Genomic DNA, 26,264 nt, shown 5'->3' on the forward strand with positions numbered 1-26,264 from the left:
AAAGAACAAAAGCAGCTTGCCTGTACCAAAGGTCACCCGTGCCCCCCACGCACACCCACCACTCCCTACCCAGACATGCTGCTGCATTCTGCTGGAAGCCTGCTGCTCAGCGGTGGTGCAATTCTCTTATCTTTGGGCATTCTGCCATAAGTGCCAGGAAATGAATGTTCCCAGGGTGCGGCCCTCGGCAAGTGATGGATGGGAACGGAAGCATAAATTCTTCATCTTTGCTGATGGCTGAGGGCAGGAACAACTGTGGTGTTCTCTATACACTCCACCAAATCTCCCAGTGGAACTGAGTCCCATTGCTCATGAAGGCAGCTTACATCAGAATACACGATATTTTACCTCAGAATACACGATATTTTACCTTTTGAGCCTTTCCCGTCTCTCCTCCCCCTTTTCAGTGCTTCCTGGAATCATCCAAAGATATCTGCACTTGGAACATTGGTGTAGGTGGCTGTCAGAAGTTTCCCTATCTCCAAAAGTAAATTCCTAACTCCTGATGCCATAAATGCAAACTTATGTGGAAATAAGGTCTTTGTAGAGATGACCAAATAAAATGTGCTCTCTCTTAGCTAGAGCAGACCCTAATTTGGTATGACCGTCACTCCTATAAGAGTAGAGAAATGGGAAGAAACCTATGGAGAGAGGCCACAGGGAAAGGGAAAACCATGTGATGACAGACATTGGACTAATGCAGCTACAAGCTAAGGATTGTTGCTCACCCAGGAAGCCAAGAGCCTTCAAAGGGAGTGGGATCCTGCTGACGCTTGATCTCAGGCTTCTAGACCCCAAAATTGTGAGACAACCCTTTTCTGTCATTTTAGGGCACTCAGTTTGTAGCACTTCGTAGGAGAACCCTAGGAAGCTGATAGTTCTCTCTGTCCCTCTCCCTCTCCCTCTCCCTCTCCCTCTCCCCCTCCCCTCTCCCCCTCCCCTTCCCTTCCCCCTCTCCTAAGTATAACCCTATGATAAACGCAATGATAAAAACTACCACTTTGTGTCTTAGTTTCCCAACTTTCTGGTTCCAGAGTTTCAGCAGGACTCAGCTCGGCAATTCCTCTGTCCCGTGTGGTGTCACCTGGGGTCCGTTCTTGAATACTCAGCTAACACTCAAGCAAATCTAGAGCACCCAAGATAGCTTTAGCTTTGTTCCTGTCCTGTTGCTGTTGGAAGCAGCAGGGAGTCTGGACTTAGCAGACCTCAATCCCAGAGGGCCTGAAGGCAGCCTCACCCACACAGCAGGGTGAAGGTCGCCATGCTCTTCTGTGATATTTTGGCTCCTGGGAATAAGGTTTTCCAAGACACCCAGGTAACCATCGCAAGGCTTACTTGGAAGTTTCAGGGTTATCACTTCTACTACATCCCTGGCTGAGGTTGTCCTCTGGCTTCCCCATATATAAACATCTATGGGTTCAATTGAAAAACCCTGTCTCAATTAGCAGGGAGAAGTACACTATAGGAAGACCCCCAACAGCAATGTCATGGGCCTCCACATATATGCATACACACACCTGCATACCCATGTACCCCTACACATATAAACATGCATGTACCCACATGTATACTGACAGGTATTTGGTATCTTACTATAGCTGACCTCTTTGTGGTCCTTTGACTTGTTCTTACAGCATAAAAGAAGCTCCAGTTGCTGCAAACACAGGTGGTGTTGTTGGGAAGTCCGGTCAGAGTTACTGCTTCCCGACAGAGACAACTTGGAGTGACACTACAGGCTTTCAGAATATGCTTCCATAAACAACCAAAGAGTAAATATTTTAGGTTTTGTGGGCCAAGGGGCAAAAACGAGAATATTTTGTGAACACACAAATGTACCCATTGAAACATTTGACAAACATTCTTGAGTCAGCGGACACTGGGCCAGATTTGGACAACCTGCTGAGTTTGCTACTCTCCGGAGTTCCAGGACCAAGAACAAGACTTCAGATCAGGAGAATGCAGTGTGGTCCCTCTTCAGTCACCTTAGATTATAATCTTTAGCAGTCTCACCTAGAGCGGGAGCCCCTAGTGGACACCCCACCCACAATGGGGCTCATCTGAAGACTAGAAAGTGCTTCTCTTGCAAGAATGATGACCTGAGTTTGGTCCCAAAGCTTGCATTTAAAATAAAAAAACAAAAGTCAGGTGTAGTGGTGCATGATTGTAATGCCAGCACTGGGAGGTGGAGTCAGACAGATCCTTGGGGCTGGATGGCCAAGCAGCCTGGTCGATTGACTGAGTGAGCTTCGGGACAGTAAGAAAATTTTCTCAAACAACAACAGGTAGGCAGCGCCCAAGGGATGACACATGAGGTTGTTGTCTGGCTTCTACACACATGTGCACATATACATACCACTCTGTGTGTGGATACACACACAGAAACAGAGAGGGGGGAGATCAAAAGAAGAGAGAACATAAGTAAGAAATGGGCTTGAAATGCTAACACCATAATTGTGCTGTTCAGTGCTGGACCTATGTATAAAGTAAGGGGACAGGAAAAGTGGCTTTACCAGAGGCCTAGATCAACATCCATTCTCTACCAGTACCAAAGGTTCCTGTCACAGGGTCACAGTTCCTCTACGGGTTAAAAGAACTCAGACTGCAACCCCAAGAGCCAGAAACACCTAAGCACAGATGTACTGGAGCGTCTGAGTCTGAGTAAGTGATTTTTCCAGTTGACCCATTCCATTGGCCTTCTGGGAAAGTCATTCCTAGGCATGACGAGCACTCTGCGATTCCTGATCAAGTACCAGCAATCCCCAACCTGAGGAACAGCAACTGAGGCACACTGGTGTCCCCAGAATCTGAGAACAGGCCAGGGAAAACAGCCCAGTGAGGCTCCAGTGAACCCTCCTTGTCTAAGAGAGATTTGCTAGAATCGAAAGACAATCACGTGAAAATCATTTGCGTGCAAGTGTATGCTCAAAACCTGCCAGTCAATGTTTTTGTTGTTGTTGTTGTTGTGTTGTAAAAGATCTGTTCTTTAAAATGCCTATGCTTGAGAGCTTGTTTGGAGGTTCTAGCAGGGAAGCATAGTCTTGGCCGAAGACCGGTCCTCCTCAGTTTGGGGGAGGTCATCCTCTTTGACCCTGAGCAGCTTTGGAGTCCTGAGGGAGGAAGCAAAAAGACCCAGAGGAGTCCCAGTGAGGGCCCCGAGGCCTCGAACCAGCCCGATGACTCATTGCAGCGAACACTTGCAAGTAAAGATCTATGGCATAAAGGGTAGACTGTATGACCCACCGTGTCACGCGGTGGCTTCCACGACGACATTTTTCTTCTTTTCTTTCAAATTGCATTCTGTTTTGTCTTGTGGGGGAGGGTGCAGGGCCAGAGGGCTGGTGTGTTGGGATGTGGAGACGAAGGGGATCCTGATGGACGATGCGAAGCCTACAAAGAATCCGTAGAAACTATTTTCTAATGTCTAAACTTGAGGCACGCACATCTGAAGGCCCGGCTCAGCGATGCAAGCGCACACACCTCAAAGCATGCCATGCATATCAAGACACAGGATGTTTATACTCTAGAAACTACCAAGCTCCCTCCCAAGCACCACCACCCCATCCTCTGAGGCAACCACTGTGCCAAACTCTCCACGGAGTGCTGCCTTTCCTGAATTCCCCACAGATGCAAGGAGCAGTGTGTGCACATGTCTGGCTTCTTTTGCTCAACATAGTCCTAATACTCAGCTGTGTTTCTTGTACAAGCCATTAATCTCTCATCCTTTTTCTTTTGTTATGACATGTACCCTCCAAAGACTTTCTAATCCCACAGTGATAGCAGAATGTGGATTGAACCACTTCACCTCTGGCATGATTTCTGGTCTTGATCTCTGTACCCTCTTCTCTCCCACGCTTTGAGAATTATAAAGTCAATTACCAGACTGCCATTCCCAAAATGGACAAGGTCTTTGGGGAGAAAGGCTTCAGCTAGCTTAACATTCATTACTCTATTTATCTTCAGATCAAAAAAGTCTGCTTGTTCCATATTTAACCATTTTATTTATATAGAAAACAGAAGGAAAGACAGATAAGCTTCCCAACAGGGGAGCCTGGGTGGTGCTTTAAGACAAAAGGTACACACTCTGCGGATAAGATGTGGAACATGGAAGGGAAAACCCCACTGAGTGCTTTCCTGGCCGTTTGCCATCCTCTGAACACTTAAGATGCATATATATATTTTAAGGAAACTGTTCTAATATTTAGGCCATGTTTCCTCTTGCTAATAAGGTCTTTTCTTGCCTTCATTCCAAAACCGGATTGGGAATAGGAAAAGATAAATCCTGCCCACAGTTCCATTTCACCAATTATCTGTTCATTTTCAGGTAAGGATACCATCTATGCATTTTTAAATATCAATGCTGGTGACAAAGAACACACACACACACACACACACACACACACACACACACACACACAGAGTATTTGAAGCCCAAGCTGATTAAGAAATGCTACAGATCTTCAGGGCAAGGTAGAGTATCTAGAAGTTGGTGGCATTGGTCTGGCAATGTCTCTTCCTGGAGGTGTCCTCCAACCCCCAGAGGACCTGAATGAGCCCACAGGAAGTGATCCCTATCAACAATTCATAGGAGAATCCCTGAGATACCTTCCATTGCTACTGGTACAGGATAAAGCTGATTCTGAAGCCCTTAGAAACCGGAAAGGGGAAAGGATGCATTCATTGTCGTCACTACCCTGCAGTCTACAATCGCCATGATCTGCCAGCTGGATATTGCACGTCACTGAGGGCCTTTGGACGCTGTCCCAGCATTCATCCTTGTGTTCCTGACTCCACCCATAAGATGGTTAAATACAATCTTACTGCCACAGTCAGCGAATGACAGGCAAATGGATTCTGAGAGGCTGGGAACTAGAGGTGACCCTACCTCTTTCTTTTGTTTTGTTTTGTTTTTCTTTCAGTTCATATTAAATGCTTCTTTAACCCAATCATCAGAAAATTCTGCTATCTTTTGGTGAGATTAACTAAAAGGCATACTGTAGGAGTGAACCCCACAAAGCTATCCGCCCATGAGGGCTGGGACAAGTAAATTAGCACAGGTAGATATAAAAGGAAGTGAAAGGAAAAGGACCCTCTCTTTCTTTCTCTTGGAAGCCAGCCATGCTTCTAACTGCTAGCTTGTGTGACTCTCTCTCTCTGGTAAATAAATATATTGTTTTCCCTATAGCATTGACTACCCTCAATATCATACCCCTTATTTTAATGTATTTAAACACAAAGTCTTACCCGTAGAACCAGAAAATAGTTGCTTGGTGTGTTCAAGGGAATTGGCTGAAAACAACCAGGTGTTTGGTGTGTTTATCTTACTGCACCCCTTCAGAATATCAGGGTGCCAGCTCTGTCTTCCTCCTGCATTGTTGTATCCCTGAAGCTAGACCAGTGCCTACCATGCAGAAGGTCATCTACAGATACCTGCCAAAAACTGAGGGTTTGAGAAATGGAAGGAGAGAAGAGTAAGCTCAACCAAGGCTGGAGCAGTGTGTTTCATCCTTCTAGCAAAACAACCGTGGTCTTCATAAGACCAGTAGAGTCTACTTTCGAAAGATCATTACAGCTGGGCTTGAGGACTGTTCCTTCAAAGAAGGAGGAAGCAGAGGGGGTCATCGGACTCCAACTGAATATCCAGCCATTCATCAGCAGTTCTGCCTTAATTTCATGGAGCCTTGGATCTAGGGGTGGAACTTCAGTGTATAGGCTGGGGCACTCCAGCAACTTTAGGGTCACCATTCTCCTGTCCCTAACCCCTTGCCCTACCCTGCTGTGTAACTAGGCATCATAAACTTTGGTTTGACATTGGGACCTTATGGGGAGGGGTAGACATGGCTTAGTACCCCCAGGGAGGAAACTGTTTGCAATGTGGCACAATGGTAGAGTATTTGCCTAGAATTCAGTCCCAAGGACCCCAGGAATAGAGAAGGGGAAGTGGGTAACTTTCAGCTGGCCACAGAGGCTCACACCTGGAATTCCAGCCCTTGGGAGGGTAAATGAGGAGGATGATCATGAGTTCAAGACCAGCCTGGGCTGTGTCCAAAGCAATTCCTGGTCAGCCTGGGCTGCAGAATGTGAACATAACTTTAAAAAAATCTAATCTACACTTCAGTTTTGTTTTGTCTTTTGAAGTGTATCACTCACAGGAAAGGTGAGGTGGTAGTGAATGCTCTTTTTCCTAATGCCCAGAGCATTCTCCATAAATGTATGTGCTCGCGAATACGCAAATGATCTATTTAAAGTCTACCAACTTGTAAGAAAAGTCTCCAGTCCCCTCTTGGTGTTCCAGGAATTCAGCATTTCTCTGTGCAAATATCAAACTCCTACTTGGGCACACCAGATGGAGACTCGGCTCCTCGAGAAGCAGCTGTTGGCTAAGAAGAGTAAAGCCTATGCTCTGGAAAAGGGGCCCCAACTGTATGCGGCTTTCCCACATTTCCTTAAAAATGACTTGGGAGGAATGTGATGTAGGTGAGGCAGCTTCCTGGGGAGGTGTGGGACCAGACTGGTGCCATGTTACATGGCTGCGTTTTACTAAGCCGGAAGGCTCACAGCAAGGGTCAAGCAGAACCGACAGGAAGAGTTGATGCTGGCTGAAAAGAAGATGTCAAGACGGGGGATTGCACCAGAGAGTATGATTTAATGCCTTTTAAAAAATTTATGTGAGTCTCTTGTTTTTCTCCTTGTCGTCTGCGTTCCGAAGATAGAGAGTAAATCAGTGGCTTTAATGACATTTGCAGGAAAAAAATTACTATAACCCAGTGTACCTGAAAGCTTATAATTTTCCTGGCCAGTCATCTTGAGGTTTATTCCTTTCATTGCATTAAAAACGGAGACTAATTAAGGCAGCTGGGGCTAGAGTGGGCCAAATTGAATTTTTCTTATGGCTTTTCCTCCGTCTCACTGAGTGATGTCATTAAAGTGTTCAGGCTATGAAACCTTAAGGACAGCCTGTTTCCACTGCAGTATGGGTCATGGAGGAATGCAAAGGAAACAGGCTGCAGAATGCCGTAAAGTTTTAAAAGACTTACAGTAAAAAGTCTCCGAGAGGTACTGCAGAATGTGGGTGTTTTCTTCATTTTGTAAGCAGACTTCAAGAAGGTGAGAGGAACGTAGGTTGAAGAAGATGACTTGCCAGCATCACATGGTCGTTGGGCAGACAATTTGATGGGGGGGGGGATGTGTCTTCGGAATGGTCAGCCATCATTCTTAGCCTTTAATCTAGAACTGGCATTAGGATTGCCAAAATTCATACCTACTTGGCAGACTTACTTGGCTCGAGCAACTTTTGAGTCACCAAGTTGTATTTACGAACATTTAATACACATTTATAATTAAGAAAGCCCTAGTGTGTTTTCAAAGTAGAGATATATTCATTAAAATATGCTTACTTCATTTGTTTCCACCAGCACTAGAATTTAAAGAGTTAAGGGGTAGATTATAGCCCACTGTTGTGTGGGAATCAAGACTCACTAGACTCAGTACAGGTTAATTGAAGCTTGTCGGGACGGGGGGGAGCACTTACACAAGAAGCAGATGTTTGCTCAAGTTCCCGCTCCACAGATCCACCCAGGCTGCCCTCCCTGACCTGACCCGGAGCAAGAGAGCACCACTTCTCCCAGACCCCAGACCTAAAACCACTATCCATCATATCGGCACCTGTGACCATGCCCGAATGGGCGTGGTCAGCTCTATAAGTGCGGGTGGGGTGGGTATCTCACTACAATTCCCCTTTTAGTCTAAAGAAAAAGATTTAGGCTTGATACAAAACTGTATTAAAAGATTTTATTTATTATGTATATAGTTATCTGTGTGCATACTTGCACTCCAGAAGAGGGCATCAGATCTCATTATGGATGACTGTGAGCCACCATGTGGTTCCTGGGAATTGAACTCAGGTCCTCTGGAAGAGCAGCCACTGTTCTTAACCCCTGAGCCAGATATTGAGTAGGAATCACTATCTGTGCCAAACGGGCATGGTCAGTGCTACAGGTGTGGTGGATATCTCACTACAGCTCACTAACTGAATTTGTTTAATAATGGTGATTTTTGTTTTGAACTTTTGGGGACTCCTGACAGTGAGAGTAGGGGTGTCTCTAACTCTTTTGTCTGCTTTTGGGACCCTCTTCCTGCTACTGGGTTGCCTTGGCCAGTCTTCTTCTTCTTCTTCTTCTTCTTCTTCTTCTTCTTCTTCTTCTTCTTCTTCTTCTTCTTCTTCTTCTTTTTTTTTTTTTTTACTTTTTTTAAGATTTTAGTTTATTATGTAGACAGTATTTTGTCTGCATGCCTGCCTGCAAGCCAGAAGAGGGCACCAGATCTCATTTCAGATGGTTGTGAGCCACCATGTGGTTGCTGGGAATTGAACTCAGGACCTCTGGAAGAGCAGCCAGTGCTCTTAACCCGCTGAGCCATCTCTCCAGCCCGCCTTGCCCAGTCTTGATGTGAGCGTTTGTACCTGGTCTTATTGTATCTTGTTGGGCCATATATGAGAGAAGAATAAACAAAAAATTTTTAAATATATATATCAATTATACATAATAATGAGGTCAATTATGACATTTTATACGTGTATGTAATATATTTAGATGGTGGTTTTTGTTTATATACCTCTCTGCGTTTGTTTGGGTGCTTGTGTATGTGAGTGAGGAGGTCAGAGGTGTGGCCCTCACACTCCACCTTGTTTAAGGGAGGGTTTGTTGTTGCCCAGGGCTGTGGACACGAGGTTAAAAAGCCTATGAGCTTTCAGGGACTCTCCTGTCTTTTCCTCTCACCTTGCTCTAGAAATCACAGACACACAATACTACATCCTGTTGCTATAAGTATTGGAGCATCTAGACTTAGGCTCTCATACTTGTGCAACCAGCGTTTTATACACTAAGCCATGTTCCTAGCCCAGAAGAATGGTTTCCTTTGAGTGAAGTAGGCCTTCTGCATCCTCAGATGGAAAATATTTAGGCAGACCCTTCCTTTCGCTTGGTGGCTTTCGTGTATCTAGGCTGCATTTGGATCCTTATTCTTATCCGCAGCTCACTGCTTGTACTGATGCTGATGAAGAAGCAAGCCTTCGGCGAGTAAAGGAAGGTTCTCTGTGGTATGAGGCGGGCATTGATCAGAAATCTGTAAGTCCTATGGTTGGGGCGATGGCTTGGGGTGATTAAGCACTTGCCATGCAAGCACAAGTACCTGAGTTTAATATCCAGAAATTAAGCAAAAATGCAGGGTGTGTTGGTGCACCCTCACAATCCTAGCATGGGGGAGATGGACACAGGATGCTCCCTAGGTCTCCCCGGCCAGCCGGTTTAGCCTAATCATATAGCCCTCAAAACAAGATGAAAAGTTCCTAAAGAATGGTGTCCAAGTCAGGCTGAGGTGGTTCATGCCTTTAATTCCAGCACTCGGGAGACAGAGTTGGGGGGATCTCTGTGAGTTTGAGGCTAGTCTGGTCTACAGAATGAGTTCAAGGACAGCCAGGGTTGCTACACAGAGTAATCCTGTCTTGAAAACAAACGAAAAAGAATGATACCCAAAGTTATCCTCTGAACTCCAGACACACACACACACACACACACACACACACACACACACACACACACACACAGGGATTGGGGGAGTATAAAATTTAGGGGCTGTAACTTTTGAAGGAAGGATAGAGCCCAGAAGAGGACAAGACTCTGGGAACTTTAACCAGACTTGTTGACCAAAATAGAAAGATTGGCATTGCAGCAGCCTTGTATGGTCTCGAATGCTAATCTGGGGGGGGGGTCACTTTTCTTTAAATAAAAGAAAACATTTATTGATATTATTGACATAGAAAAAACTGTACAAATTTAATATACACACCTTGTGAGCCTGGGTATACTTATACACCGTGACACCATCACCACCACCAAGTCCACAAATACCCATTAGCTTATTTTTATTGACAATAGAGGGTTATAAAAGGCTCTAAGAAAAGGGCTTATATTATCCAAGACTATTTTTTTTTTGTCATTAGCAGTGGGGTAGCCAACTCACCCTGGCTTAAATAGTCTAGTGAGTCTCTTGGCTTACTTAATGGAAATGTCTGCATAGGTACTGGCCTCAGACAACACTTGATCTGGCAGGCCCAAGCAAGGATACAGGAAACTGGAGTCCAGGGTCCTGGTTGCTGTCTGTCTCAGCTGCATCCTCAGTTGCCGCATGGTTCCTCCTTTCTGTCTCCTCTTCAGAGGAAAAATGAATTGTGATTTCTGTTTTGTTTTGTTTTTTTGTTTGTTTCGTTTTTGGCACCTGTGGAAGAAGGCAGAAGCATGTTTTCCTGATAAATAGCCCTTGTGTTTCCAGGGCTAACACCGGGTTAGTGGTTAGGTTGACTGGAAATCCAGGTTTTTATTGGCCACCATAGTCTAACCCCTGGAGCAGGAGATAGGCCCAATTCTCTCCCCACCCTCCAACAACAGCTCGCAGAATGAAAAAGACTTCCTGAGAGAATTTTAGAATCGAGCCAGGAAACAAGAGCTCCAGGGTGGCCGACGAGCAGCCAATGTCCAGCAGTGGGAATGAAGTGACAACGGTAGGTTTATGTGAAAGTCAGGACCGTTTGCTCTGACCGTGAAACCAAGGAAATGTGAACAATCCGACCGTCACCTCCCCAAACTCCTGTAGCCCATTCACAGGACTCATCACTTCGGTTTCAGGGTTCTGGCCATTTTGTTTGTAGAACCAACAGTGATTTTCCTCAAACAGAAAGAGTTCTTGAACTTGACAGTAAAGGAATTTTCCTCCTGGAGATGGCTAGAGTTTTCTACAGAAGTCCTGCCTGTAGGTCCCAAGCTCATTTTATACACTGACCAGCCAGGAGAAGGCAGTAGGTGTCCAGAATTCATGAGGAAAACACAGTCAGTCTGTGTGTGTGTGTGTGTGTGTGTGTGTGTGTGTGTGTGTGTGTGTGTTTCTTTTTTCTAACTATTAAGCTTGAGCTTTCAGTTCCCACAAAAGCAAATTTTGACATTAACTTAATGGGAAGAAGGCAGCTACATTCTAAATAGAAGGGTTTTATTTCCTCCTGTCTGGCTGCAGCCTCTTTAGACAGGAACCCACTATGAACTACAAAGAGCTATCTGGAACAAATGAGGAGCATGCCCACCAGTCTTCCAGATGTTTGGCTTCCTTCAGGGCAGAAACAAACTGTCCTTGCCATTAGAGGTCAACATCACAGAAGCAATGCTGAGGGCTTGGTGTCTGTTTAGCTCAGTGACTGGAGGAGATGGGGGTGTGATGCCAGGTGTTCCCCACCGGGGCTTCCAACGTAGGCTCAACTTGATCTGAATGGCATTTAATCCTCGGCCCATGTACCAGTAATGCACCCAGGAAATGGATGTCGTCCTGGGAGTTCGTGAAACTGGAAAAACTGGAAGAAACCCTCCAGTGAAAAATGCTTTAATGCAAGGAGCATACCAAGTTCCGCAAACGGCAAACACACCTGGAGACAGTCCATTACAAAGTGCGTCTGAGGTTTACAGGATTCTCTAACGCTGCCGGGGTCCCCTGCATGCACAGGAAGCTTGCAGCTCACAGGAGCAAGCAGAGCCATAATGACGCTTGGCTAGGAAGGAAAACGCTGAGTTTAGGTCAGAAAGAGAAAGAAAAGGGGAATCGGGTCCCCACTCTCGCTTATGCTTACCTGTGGGCAGCCGGCAACTGCTCTATGAGGGAGCTATGCTGGGTGCTCTCTGGGAACGAGCAATGTTATTTGACGACTAGACTAAAGTCTCCCTCAACCGAAGCAGAGAGCAGTGAGTTGCTTGGCGTGGGGTAAATGAGCTCCAGGTAGAAAAGGGGTAAAACCTGGGAGCCATGGGAAGGGGAGGACCATGGGGGCTCTCTGAAGGGTGACAAGAAGAAAGGAATACTTAGGTCAGTGCCAGTGCTCTTGGCATTAAATGCTTACAGGTGATCTTTCAGCCGTTGCTGGGACTAAGAAAGTGGACTTGGAGACCTGTTTTCTCCCCCCTTATAAATTTCCATAGCTCCCCTGTCCTAAAAAAAAAAATAGTTCTTTGCCTGGTAGTTTGATTTTTTTCTAGGTAGTTCCTAAGGTATTTGGCATATAAAGCAAGTATGAACACTTCTAACTCATTTTTCTGTAATCTCACACGGCAAATAATGTTGAAAGTGTGGCTCACTTTTCATAGAGTCTGAACATATCTTTGTGCTGGTGTAGCACTGTCTTTTCACCGGGGTGTGCATGGGCAGTGCACCTCTGTGTTTAGATGTAGCTGCATCCTCACAGGTACTCTGTGGGTGGAGGCAAGAAGTCCACCTCAGGTACCGTTCCCAGGTGCCATCCCCTTTGTTTCTTGAGACAGAGTGTCTGGATAGGACCCCAGCCTTGCCAATTATGCTGGCCAGGCTAGCCCTCAAGCCCTTATAATAGCCAGGCTAGCCCTCAAACCCTTATAATAAATAGCCAGGCTAGCCCTCAAGTCTTAGGATCTGCCCTTCCCTGCCTTGCCAGATTTCTACATGGGTGAATGAGGATTGAACTTAGGCCCTCATACTTTTTTAGTAGGTACTTTATTGGCTACGACAGTTCCTTGACTCCTCCCTTGTTTACTGGATTTTACGATATTTCTAGGTTGGTCCCAAGCTCACAGCTCAGTCTTCGTTGTCTGAGCACTGGGATTGTAGAACACCACCAGCTAAGCTTTGTGGCTCTTTTTCATTACGGTCCCTGTGCATATAACAAGTGATGCTCTGCAACTCTTGCTGAAATCAGTGTTTTCCCTGACACCTCCCCACTCTCGATTCCAATCAGTAAAAATAAGATTTAGATACTTGCTCCTTCTGGTGGTCTGTATCATGTTTCTAAGTTTATTTATCAATTTCTTGATTTAACTTGGACTTTCAAAAGTGTGCGTGTGCATGCCTGTGTAGTGTGTGTGTGTGTGTGTGTGTTTGTGTGTGTGTGTGTGTGACTACATGAATTTTTGTCTACCATGTGCATGTGGGCGCCCATAGACCCTTAACGAGGGCACTGAATCTCCGAGTTAGAGTTATAAGTGGATGTAAGCATGGGTACTGGGAACCAAACCCAGGTTGTCTGTGAGAGCAGTAAAGTGTGCTTAACCACTGAGTCACTGTTCAGGACACTTTAGACTATTTACCCATTCTTGGTTAGAAAAGTGTTTGAATCTATTTCTGTCTCTTCCAGCTCTTCCTCCCGACTCCTACTGTTTGGCAGTTAGATGAGAATTATCCGGTCTTTGATTATCTTTAATCCACAGCTCTGAGTTCTGCATTCATGACTCAATCAGCTATGAACTGAAAATTTTTAGAAAAAAATTAGCATGCATGCTGAAATGTACAGTCATATTTTTTTTCTTTCTGCTGTTCTCTGAGCAGTATAACTAGTGCTGATATAGAACTTAAACCACGTTCAGTATTGTACGTAATCCGGAGATGGCTTAAATTGCTGAGAGTGTGTGCACAAATACTACCCCATTTTATACATGAGACAGAACTCTGCGTGTCTTGGTCTGCACATGAGGGTACTGGAGCCAATCCTCCTCAAAACCAAGGACAGCTACATCTTACTTTATTAAAAAAAAAAACTGGGAAATGCCATCTCACTAATAACCCAGATTGACCCTGAGGTATTAGTTGTCACATATCAGTCTCCCGGATTCTGGGATGACGAGCATGAACCATCATGTCTGGCTTTTGAGCATCGTTAAGATGTGATATGAGGAGGACACCGGCTAAGAGCATATGTTTTGTTTATGCCCCTCACTGCTCTGCTCCCCATCTTCTCTTACTCAGATTTTTTTTCTTCTTTTTTTGGATACAGAGTCTATTTAGCTGTGGCTGAATATAACTGAAGGTGACCTTGAACTCTTAATCCTCCTATTAGGATCATAAAAGTGAGTCACTGTGTCCACTGGGCCACTTGCTCAGGCTCTCTGTCCCCAGCCTTGGCCACATCTCCTGCATCTTGACTAGGTAAGGCCAGTAGTTAGAGTTCAAATCCAGCAGCCAGAGATGATGGATCCGCTGTGTCTCTATCGATGATCAAAATCAGAGGGAGGCAATGATGGTGGCCCATGCCACAATCCAAGCACTTGGGAAACCGAGGCATTAGTTTTGCTGTTAAGTTCAAGGTCAGGCATGCTACATAGTGAGTTTCAAGCCAGCCTGGGCTACAGAGAGAAACTCTGTCACACAATACCAAACCAAACGAAACAGCAAAGCGGGATGCTGAGGCCAGGCTGCTTTTCTAAATGCACTGAGTTTATCAAGCTACCACATCACAGAAGCAGACTCAAGAAATGGAATGGGAATGGAGGCTATTAGCATTCTATCAGGTGCTCCTGGCTAAGAGGCTTAGGGTGGAACCTATTTGAACCTTGAAGCTTTCACCATTACATTTACATAATTAGCACCATTTTAATCTGTGGGACAACCTTTTTTCTTAGCAACTTCTTTGTGTGTGTGTGTGTGTGTGTGTGTGTGTGTGTGTGTGTGTGTGTGTGTTGCTTGAATGCTCAGATGCATATGACTGTCAAATGCCCCATTTCCTTTGTGAATGTCTTACAATGGCACCCATCAACATAGATGATGCCACTTGAATTGTTTCCTAATGTGTTAGTCTCTTTTTTCAGATGCATATTTTAATAGGGATCAAAATGCCACCCAGTCACAGGGGGAGCAGATATGTTTCTTGAAATATAAGCTGAGTGACTCCCAGCAGCCCCAGGCTTTTCCTGATGACAGATATAAAGGGTCTGCTATATTACTTAAAGCATAAAGCAAGAAGGGCAGCCACGCAGCAGCAGCAAATGCTTTCTAAGCAGCTGTAGAGACCGGTGACTCGTAGTTTGCCTGGGATTTTGTTCCAGCTTCAGCACTGATGATCAAGCCTTAGGATCTGCTCTGCCTCCTCAAGGTTAGGATTACAAACTTGTGCCACCATGCTGGCTTTTTAAATGTAGTTTCTGGACACCAAACTTAGAAATGACTGCGCTGTCTCCCTAGTTTGTTTGTTTGTCTGTTTTTTTCTACAAGCATTTGGCTTTGGTTTCCGTTTTCAAAGACAAGTCTCACACATAACCCAGGCTGGCCTTGAACTCACAGCCTTCCTCTTGCCTCACCTACCTAGGGATGGGATTATAGCCATGTGCCACCACATGCTAGTTCTTGCCATATATTAATTGCAAAAAAATAGGAGACTCAAACTTCAGCACAGGTAACTATAGGCATTTGATGTTTGTTGAGGCCAAAGATACACACTGGAGAAAAGACAACGTCTTCAACAACTAGATGTTCACATGCAGAGAAGAATTAAATTAGACCATCCATTATCTATAAACCCGAACAAAAATCAACCCCAAATGGATCAAATACCTAAATGTGAAATCCAAAACTGCTAAGAACAAGTGTAAGCGGGACATCACAAGACACAGGTATAAGAGTAGGTCGGAATTTGCTCAGAAACTAGGGTCAACAGGTGAAAAGTGGGGCCTCATAAAATTGAAAAGCGTCTGTGCCCCGAAGGAAACAATCGGGTCTAGAGTGATTTCAAAGAGTGGGAGAGTGTCTTTGCCAGTTAACCATCTGACAAAGGATTAATATGCAGAATATATGGAATAACTTGGAATGATAACAAGAAAACAAATGTATTGGCTACTTTATGTTTCTGTGACAAAATACCACCACAACCAAAAGCAACTTCTTAAGGGAGCAAGCGTTAACTCTGACTTACAGGTCTAAAGGGTTAGAGTCTATAGTGGTGCGGAAGGCTTGGCAGCAGTTGCTGAGAGATATCGGCAAATGAAGAGAAGAGAGAGCAAACTGGAAATGGGCAAAGGCTATCCATCCCCAGGGATGCACTTCCTCCAGCAAGGCCCCACCCCCTACGGGTCCCGTGACTGCCCCAAACAGCACCACCAATCAGGGACCAACTGTTCAAATACATGAGGTGGGTGGGGCGCTACACGATATTTCTCATTCAAACCCCCACAGCGAACAACCTAATCAAAAGATGGCTACCGACCTGAGAAGAAGCAAAACCGGCTAAGGAACCTCTTTAAAGGTATTCAACAATCTTAGGAACTCTAGAAATGCAAATTAAGACTACTTTGAGATTACGTCTTTCCCCCAGTCAAAATTGCTAAGATCAAGAAAACAACTGACGGCAAATGCTGGCTGGAGAAACTACGGAGAAAGGGAACCCTCACATGTCATGCATGGGATTTTGATCTGTTTAGCCAATGACTTGGGGCAGCAAGCTCTAGGGCGTGGTCTTGTCTGCTACATGACAACTGATAGGCCAAGGGGGAAGGGACTCTTGCTCTCTTGCTTTAGAGCTCTGAGAGGAGGGTCTCTCACTCCCTTGCTCTGGAGCTCTCTGGGATGGCAGAAACAGAGTAGGCGGCTTGCTGTTGGTGCTCTACCCTGAGTGCTGGGATTAAAGGCGTGCGCCACTAATGCCTGGCTGAAATAAGGTATTTTTAAAAACCATTTCAAAAAGGTAAGAGTAGTCAAGGAAGGTGTCTTAGTTTCTGCCTCATTGTTGTGATAAAGTACTGAGGAAAGGAAGAGTTGGTTCTGGCTCACAGTTCCAGGACACAGTCCCTCATAGCGGGGTCACAGCAGCAGGAGCATGAGGCAGCTGGCCACCCTGCATCCACAGCCAGGGAGCAGAGGGAAATGAGCATCAAGCTGGAAGCTGCCGTATCCTGTGGGATGGTGCCGCCCACAGTTAAAGTCGGTCTTCCCATCTCAACTAACCCCAAACAGCTCATCTGCTGTAGGCTGCTCGGAGTCCTGTCTCATGGGTAATCCTAGATCTTGTCAAGTAGGCGGTCTCAATTAGCCACCACGGATGGTCAGTCTTGGTTGTCAGCTTGACCACATCTGGAACCAACGACAACCCAAGCAGTCGGCCACACCTGTGAGGGAGTTTTCTTGATTGGATCATTTGAGGTGGGAAAACCCACCCTAAATCTGGGCCATGCCTTCTGGTGGCAGCCAGGAAAAAGGAAGTCTTTCACACTCACTGGAAAGTTCCTTTATCCTGCTGCCGAGGCATTCCTTCCCTGACATTGGAGCCCACTTTTTTCAGGACTCCAACAATACCGGAGAACAGCTGAGACTGGCTGTCCAGAGACAGCCATCGCTGAAGAACTATCCAGATCACAGTCTGTAAGTCACTCTAATCGATAATCTTCTCTATCTCTCTATCTCTGACTCTCTCTGTGTCTATCTGTCTCTCTGTCTCTGTCTGTGTCTCTCTCTCTGTCTCTCTCTCTTTCTCTCTGTCTCTGTCTCATACAACACAGAAGGCATCTTATGAAAATCACAATGCTGAATGAAGTCAAAGGCCAGTTTCTGAGGGACAGGCATGTAGCTCAGCTGGCAGAGCGCCTTCCTAGAATGTCTGAGGTGCTACATCTGCCGCCGGCGCCACGAGAACCGAAGTGTGATGGCCATGATGCCTAGGGTGCCTGTGATGTCAGCACTTGGGAGGTGGCCCAGGGAGGAGGTTCAAAGTTCAAGGTCACCCTTAGATACATAATGAGTTCAAGGTCAGCCTGGGCAAAATGAGACCCTGACAAGAAAGAAGGGAAGGAAGAAAGAGAGGGAGGAAGAGTTAGGGGAAAGGAAGGGAAGGAAGATCAAGAAAACTATATATATATACATATATATATATATATTTAAAAAAACTCATCAGAGAAACCAGGTGCACCAGCACAGGCCTATAAGCTCAGCTACTCAGGAGGCTGAGTCAGAAGGACCATAAATTCAAGGTTGGGCTAGAAAACTTATTCAGGTTGTCTCTAACATTTTTTCTTCCTTCCCTTCCTCACTCTCCCCATCTTTCTTTGGCATTCCTTCTTTCTCCTGTCCTCTCTTCTCTCCTCTCCTTTCCCCCTCCCTCCTTTCCTCCCTCCCTCTCTCCCTCTGTTCCTTCCTTCCCTCCTCTTTTCCTCTTTGGCACTGTCTTGCTCTGTAGCTCTGGTTCTTCCAGAACTCAAGATCTACCCACAGCAGCCTCCCACATGCTGGGGTTTGAAGGTGTGCACTCTCAAACCCATGCCCAGCTTGACCCAATTTTGACTTGCCATCTCCTTCATCTTTTTTTTTTTTTTTTGGTCCTTCCCCAAGTATATTTTGAGGGAACACTGGGTTTTGGAGACCACAGAATAAGAGGGGCATGGCCAGAGGACGGTTTTCTTTTGATCCTGTCCTGAAAGGCATCTGGCAACTGTTCTGTGCCCTCAAGAACAGCCCTGAAATCCCTTCTGCTGTCGGGGAAACACAGGAAAATCAGAGACAAGATCAATGTCACTTAGTGAATTAGTGACAGAGACAGGAACAGAATCCAGACTCTCTAACTTGAAGATCCCCCCCCCTTTAATGTTTAAATGGCTCTTTTCATTTTAACCCAGCTGTGCCGTGTTAATAAGGTTTTGAGGAGACCCAGCCCGATGCTTTGTGCAGCTCACGGATTCCATATTTACCTCAGCTATTTGTTCTCTGTTTACTAAGTTCTGTTTGTTCTCGATGTCCGTTATCTGGCAGCCTACACTCATATATGATTGTTTACAACACTTACCGTTGGCTTTCAAGTCATGCCAAGAAGGACTTGGTGTAAACTAGCTGTCTGTGACAGCCACACTGAGTTAAGCCTTTAAAAGGGTCTATTCGAGCCTATATAAATAAACACAGCAATATGGAAAGTAACCCCATGGACATTTATGGCTCCGTGGGGCAGCTGGGAAACCTGCAGACTTTCCCCGCTGTGGTTTGGATTCTCTTGTTTAAAAAATATATTTTGTTTTTCTTAAATTCTTATTTAAAGGTTTTTCATTGTGTATATTCACAGTACTGTGTCACATATGGACATTTTCATACAAGTACATGACGAATGTTGAGCATGCAGCCCATGTCATGGTTGCAGAGAGTTATTTACATTTTAACTCACTGTCTCATCCAATCTCCTCCAGCCCTCACACACCCCAGGAAAACCCTTTCAGATGCAACTAGTTACAAGTTGCAGGTGGTTAGCAAACCCTCACCATGGGATTGATTTCCAGACAAAATGATCAAAACTAAATCACATCTATGCTCATTAAAAGGCCATCAGGCAGAGGAGGACAACTGCAGAGCCACAGATGGCTTGGTCTTTTTGACTAGTAAATATGGTCAGGACTCACACTGCAATGAACTGCTTAGCTGTATGAAAGGAACCAGAGCCTAAGAAAGCAAATTCTTCCCCCCTACCATGAAAATATTCTGTATACCCCCTCTGTGGAAAATAATTCAATGCTCACTTCTTTCTGGAGGTGGCAGGGGTTCCGTGACATAATCTGTGGGGTGAATCCATACATGTGGAGGTTGGAGGGAAATCTCTGGTATCATTTACTTTCAGACAATGTCTCTCACACTGGCCTGGAACTCAGCACAGAGTCTAGGCTAGCTAGCCAGTGGGCCTCACGACTTCACCAGTCCCTGCTTAAACACACTGGAATCATAGACCTGTGTAAGCGTCACCCTCTCTCCCTCCTGAGTTCCCTTCCCTGTACTGTGACATAACCTATGAATATGGAAATAAAAGAGAGTTTTAAGCCTAAATTCAGTAAAAGTGAACTTTTCCCTTCTTCATTAGATGTTGATTTACTCGTCACTGTGCACCCAGAACTTTCTCAAGTATCGTGTGCCAGGATAAGAGGTTCACAAAGATTGGGAAAGCTTTCATCGTTACTCTTGATTGATTGGTGAGTTATCACTACATTAATAATTTAGGGGCCTAAGAAATGGCTCAGCAGTGAAGAACATTGATGGGAGAAGTCCTTCTGCATATATGTTTCTCTCTCTCTCTCTCTCTCTCTCTCTCTCTCTCTCTCTCTCTCTCTCTCTGGTTTTTCAAGACAGGATTTCTCTGTATTGTTTTTTTTTTTTTTGGAGCCTGTCCTAGAACTCACTCGGTAGACCAGGCTAGTCTCAAACTCACAAAGATCCTCCTGTCTCTGCCTCCCGAGTGCTGGGATTAAAAGTGTGCACCACAAATGCCCAGATTGTATATTTTCTCTTATTGGTTGATGAAAAAAACCACTGTCTGACCAATGAGGTAGGAAGGTAGGCAGGACTAGGATGAGGAGAATTCTGGGAAAGGTAGGCAGAGAGGGCCCACCAGAACGGTCAACGTGTAGGCTGCCAAAGGAGTAACAGGTTCAGACCCTTCTCTGGTAAGGTAAGACCACATGGAAATACTTAGATTAATAGAAAAGGGTTAAATAATTAAGATAGAGCTAGCCAATAAGAAACCCTAGTCACCGGCCAATAGTTTTATAACTAATATAGCATCAGTGTGTTTCTTTGAGGCTGAAGCAGTGGCAGGACCTAGGCAGGACAAAAGAAAATTGCCAGTAACAGAACACTGGCTGTTCTTACAGTTTCCAGCATTCACACAGAGGCTCACAACTGTCTAGAACTCTAGTTCCAAGGGATCTGATGTCCTTTTCTGGCTTCTGTGGGCATTAGGCATGCACACAGTGCACCGACATGCCTGCAGTCAAACACTCCTACACATAAATAATTTTTAAAAGTAACAACTGGTGATTTTCGTCTTATGTATATGTTCATGTTGGCTCCTTCAGAAACAGCCCTCTACTTCCTAGTGATTCTTCAGTATTCTTGTTTGTTTGTTTGTATGTTTGTTTTGAGCAGTGGTAGGATTTGAATCTAGAGATAGGCAAGTGCTCTACCACCCCCTCAGCCCTTTGTATTTTTTTCCAATGGACAGTTCAGTCCCCACCTTTATTTAATGATAAAGGTGAAGTTCAAAGATGTATCAACCCATCTTGTTCCACAAGGACAAGGAGGACTATATTATTTTCATTTATGATTATGTCACAGGCTGGGAGGGGGGCTCAGGAGGTAAGGTGAATGCCTTGAGAGCGTGAAGACACTTGTACATGCCTGTGATCCCACTGTGGGGCAGTGAAGACAGGAAGAGGCCCTGAGGCCCACTGGCCAGTCAACCTAGCCTATTGATCTTTGTATCCTTAGCAAGACACATGATCAATAAACAGCTGTAGGGACCACAAACGAATGAATGAATGAATGCACAATATTGATGCTTTCCTTTAAAAATGGCGATATATTTCCATTCCCTATTATTTTAATTTGGCTCTTCTTAAGTGGCACCCAAATGGTGTTTAAATTTGCTTTTAGTGTTTAATTAATGCCAGAAGGGTTTATGTTAGCTGAAATCCTGTGAGGTCATTTTTGTTCCATGTAATATTTTTTTCTTTATTAAGTGCTTTTGGGGGGAGTGGGGATTATCGTTGATTTTAGAGTATATGAGATGTGGATGTGGTGGTTGTATTTAAAGAAAGATGAAGACTGAAATATTTAAGAGCTGACATTAGATGGTGTGCTGAGTTGGCCCGAGAATAACTGGGGAGAGTTGAGTGGAATATGGATAAAATTTCTGAGAAAGACCGTGAGCTGCTTGCTTTTGACTTTGGGTGTTGGGCAAATGGAGGTTCATTAAGTTATACCCACTGCCACTGTCTATACATTTCTCCACAATAGCACCAAAAGCCATGCTGTGTTTCCCGGAACTTTAGTGCAAGAGTAACATGTGAACAACAAACATGAAGTCACAGCAGTGCCCACATTGCTGCCCTGAGACATAGGAACAACTGTGCACGCTTGCTTCGTTTCCGGGGGTCACATTCTATTTAAGCGCGTTTGCTGTAACTGTCCATTTCAAATCCTGAGTGCTGTGATGGCAGGACCACACCATGGCAACATCTTTTGAGATCATCTCTGGGATAAGTAAGCAAAAGCCTTCCAGCCCTCTTCCCCTACAGTGCTTCAGTCCAGTAATTTCTGTGAGTCCCAGGATTCCTTGGGTAAGGTTGCTTGGTAGTATAGGCTGTCAGATTAAATTTGAATTTCAAAAACACGGCAGACATTTTTGCCTATATCTCGAATGCTGTAGAGAAAGAACCTCACGCCTTTTATTTTCACTTTCAGAACTTGGCAGCCTTATTCTTGGAGCTGTGATACCTTGAGAACCCTAACAGGTTAGTCAGTTAATTAATGAAGGACTGCTTTCCATGTTGGTCATACTGAAATTCTTATAATTAAGCTTCCTTTGTAAGAAAAAAAGGCTCAGCTTTACTGAGGAAAATAAAAATTCTATTAGGATACTTGTATTTTCAAGACTTTTTTTAAAAAGAAAAATAAAGTATACATTTTTAGTGTGGTGGCTTGAATGTAATTTGCCCTCATAATCTCATAGGGAGTGTCACTATTAGGAGGTGTGGTTTTTCTTGGAATGGGTATGGCCTTGTTGGAGGAAGTGTGTCACTGTGGGGGGTGGGCTTTGAGGATTCCTGTGCTCAGGATCCTGCCCGGTGTCTCAGCTGACTTCCTGTTGCCTCTAAGATGTAGGACTCTGAGCTATTCCTCCAACACTACATATGCCTGCATGCTGTCATGGTCTAAACCATGATGATAATGGACTGAACCTCTGAAACTGTAAGTGAGCCCTTCTTAATGAAATGTTTTCCTTATGAGAGTTGCAATGGCCATCGTGTTTCTTCACAGCATCATAACCGCAATTAATACAGTTAGGGATGATAAAAGGTTTGTTAAAAAAAAGAAGAAGAAGTAGCTGGCATCTACCATGTACTCTCCTTACCTTCGCTGTTATTCATTTGGGCTTTTTGAGACAGGGTGTTACCCGACAGCCTAAACTGGTTGGAATTGTACGGCCTTCATGCCTCTGCCCTGGAAGTACTGGTGATTAGATTTTTGTGCCATCGTTCCTTTTACCTACATAGCAAAGTAGGAGCTGTCAAGTCTCAAGTTATCTTCATGTCCCTCGAGAGTAATCCTAAATTGCTCAGTCCTGTTTTACCAGTTGAGGCGCTGCACCCCAAGCTTCTGCTGTTAGGTGACACAATTTACTTAGTGCCTTTCAGTATCCCATTCTCATCAGCTGTGTTAATGGCTCCTGCTGAAGAGTTTGTATCAGGGCACACAAATACAGCGAGGACCAGTAAGGCCTCCTATTATAGCTTCTATCTTTTATTCATTTTTAAATTAATGAATCCCAGCGTTGGGGAGGCAGAAGCAGGCAGATCTCTGAGTCTGACGCTAACTTGGTCTGTAAATCGAGTTCCAGGACAGCCAGGGCTACATAGAGAAGCCCTGTCTAGAAAAACGGAAAAAACAAAAGAGAGAATTATTTCTGTCTTTACATGAAATTTGAAATTTATTATTCATACATCCTTACTATCTTTGTAGTCCCTTTTACATCATTGTCCTCATCACTTTCAAGCTTCTTACAAATATTGAAATAGCTGAATAGCCACATGTGAAGGATAAGAAAGAGGGTAAACAAGATAGTTTGGTCAGTGGGTAGGGGCACCTGTCACCAATCTGATGACTTGAGTTCAATCCCCATAGCCCACATACTATGTTGTTACATGTGCTGCCCTCCCTGCCACTCTCTCTCTCTCTCTCTCTCTCTCTCTCTCTCTCTCTCTCTCTCTCTCGCTCTCGCTCTCGCTCTCGCTCTCGCTCTCTCTTTCTCTCAGGGGGGCATTTGTGTGATAAAAAGATACTGTTAGACTCAGTAATAGGAAAACAAACAAATAGAAAACAATCAAAAGTTTTCAGTACGAATGTCACCAAAACACTAATATTAGCAGATATGTATGTGTGCATATACATATACATATATAGTATTTCAAATGGGAACATGAAAAGGTGTTAGATATTATTAAGCATCATCAGAGAAAATCACTGTGTGCTTGTTAAAACAGCTACAGTATAAAGACTGACCAGAGCAGGCACTTCTAGACATGGTGGAGTTGGACACTACTGGGAGATGTTTACAGTGATACAGTCTCCCTGGGAAACAGCATGGCAGCGCCTTTAAAAGTTGAATGCACACTACATGCATTCCTACATACTTACGCAAAATAAGTAAAAGCATATGTCTCCACAAATCTTTATGTCTAAGTGTTCTAGTAGCTTTGTTTGAAATAGACAATAACAAGAAAATAACCCAAATGGCCATCAGTGGGTCAATGGATAATAAATTATGACATGCCCATGCAATGAAACTCTACTTAGCAAGGAAAAGGGACTATTGGTCAGTTTGTAACATGGATGAATCTCAAAATAATTATGCATCAAAAGATCAGACCAAAACGGGATTCCACTTATATGAGATTATTTTTAAATCTCTCTCTCTCTCTCTCTCTCTCTCTCTCTCTCTCTCTCTCTCTCTCTGTGTTACCATTGGAAGCATGGACGCATCATCAGAAGGATAAAATCCAGAAGAAAAATTCATTGGTAGAACGATGTAAGTAGAGAGATGTGTTGATAGCTTATTTGGCTCTCAATAATTCAACACTTGCCATGTGTCATCAAGCTTGGGGCTACTGTGCATCCTGTTGGTGGTGACACTGTGCTCATTCCCTTGCTTCGCTGTAACGATTTGTTGGTGGGTGTTGCCATCTTCGCAGGTTTTCAACACCCAGTGAGGTCATCCATTCTCAGCCGGCTGCTTTGAGACCGGAGTGATGATCAATCAATCCTTTCTCCGGAAGAGCCTATCCAACTATAATGTCAACAGAAGATTCTTCTAGCCATTTCCTCGGTGTCCCTCCTTTTTAGCAACTGCATGACCAGTCCTTCTGTCTTCTTCCCTACTCCTGTCTCTTCCCTGCAATGGCTGGGATTTCTGGATGAGGCTATATAGATTGGTTTGGAGCTACTGGCTTTGGTAGTGTGTTCCACCACACCTTTCATGCTGTGCTTCCGTGGAGCTGTGGTGTCAAGTAACTTCAGAGAAGTATCCCTTTGTGCTAATAAGTGGGCTCCTCAAGGGGCTCTAATCTCCTATAGATCAGAATCATATTTGGTAGTTTGGGGTTTGGGATGACAGGAGTTTCCCTCAATTTATCAGTGCCCTCCCAAAACCTGACCAATAACCTGAGAATAATAAGCTCTGCTTATTTTATAGCGCCGATTCTCACGATAGCCAACATTTCCCCCACAAGAAGTAACTTCCTCCTGCAAGATTAGCATTAATCCTTTCAGGAGGATGGAGCCCCCGTGAGACCCAAACACCTCATAAACATCTCAGCACCTCTCCACATTTTACCCTGGGAACCAAATTTCAGCATGGATTTTGGAAGAGACAGACCATCTTAAAGCCAAGATTTTGGGCATCAATTCCTGTAGGACCCTTACTCTGCCCAGAAAAGCTACAGATGTGGGCAGACATCAATTTATGGTTTTAAAGAAAGCCCTGAATTAAGCTACTTTTTAAGGAGCAGACTTCATGCTCAAAAAATGATTTGAGGCAGAAAGTCTAACAATGATACATTTGCCAGTATTATGGCCTTTTAAACAGCAAATGTGAAATGAAAGATGTCGAAAGTATTTATGACTTCAGCTAGGGATTTGGCAAGCATCAGTTCATATCTTGATAAATCACCTAAACACTGAGCAGCGTTTGTGTTCAGCTAAGATAAAGCTAGAATTAATAGGCTAATGTCATCTGAAAGTATGTATTACTAATTCTTAATAGTATGACATTATTTTCCCTGACAGACACATTTAATATCCCAGGAGATTCATATATTAGGAAATAAGCACCATTATACTATCTTATCCCCAAAGAGGGACACCTATATACACAACTGTCATCTTTATCTTTTTGTCATTTATTCATGTTTCTTCTTTGATGTTGTTACCTTTGTTCAAAGTAATGGACCCCAAAATGTCATAAATGGCTCCTTTGTAGGTACTGTGATAGAGCTGTACACCCAATAAATGATCATTAAGTCCAACCAGTAATAGGTGTTTGTGTTCCCTACCATAAGAGGACCCCAGGGCATGGATTTGTGTGGAAATAACTTACACGATGAAATAATTTATTCCAGGAAGATTCACAACAAATGAGGGATCTGACAGAAGGAAGGGTAAAGACAGCAAGGGCATTAAATGATTAGATTACCTCTGTGGGAAATTGGGGCACCAACCTTCTAGAGACCCCCGGGAGATTTTCTGATTCGAATCTAAAAAATCACCTGGGTGAGGGGTGAGGGAGTTTGGCTCGCTACTTCCCAAGACAATTTCTCACTGGCTGATGGTCATTTCATTTGAGGTTAAGTCTGTGTATAAATGTTAACACACATCACCTCATCTCTTTAGACTTTGATTTGTTCCCTTGAGGGAGTGAATAT

General features: G+C 44.3%; 2 long non-coding RNA genes across 2 annotated transcripts; one reads left to right on the forward strand and one right to left on the reverse strand.

Annotated features, from left to right (window-relative positions):
* Positions 1–9,937: 9,937 nt before the first annotated feature.
* On the reverse strand, positions 9,938–11,860 carry LOC110342487. Its single transcript, XR_002384573.2, has 3 exons — positions 11,666–11,860; positions 11,465–11,587; positions 9,938–10,272 (listed from the first exon to the last, which is right to left on the reverse strand). It is a non-coding gene; the product is annotated as an uncharacterized LOC110342487 (long non-coding RNA).
* A 4,126-nt stretch (positions 11,861–15,986) lies between these two features.
* LOC110342488 lies at positions 15,987–25,868 on the forward strand. The gene is made up of 5 exons (XR_002384574.2): positions 15,987–16,072; positions 19,652–19,760; positions 22,030–22,079; positions 24,317–24,373; positions 24,537–25,868. It is a non-coding gene; the product is annotated as an uncharacterized LOC110342488 (long non-coding RNA).
* The last annotated feature ends 396 nt before the right edge of the window (positions 25,869–26,264 follow it).

This window comes from Mesocricetus auratus, unplaced genomic scaffold (genome assembly GCF_017639785.1).
Source record: "Mesocricetus auratus isolate SY011 unplaced genomic scaffold, BCM_Maur_2.0 Super-Scaffold_100013, whole genome shotgun sequence".
Classification (NCBI taxonomy): domain Eukaryota; kingdom Metazoa; phylum Chordata; class Mammalia; order Rodentia; family Cricetidae; genus Mesocricetus; species Mesocricetus auratus.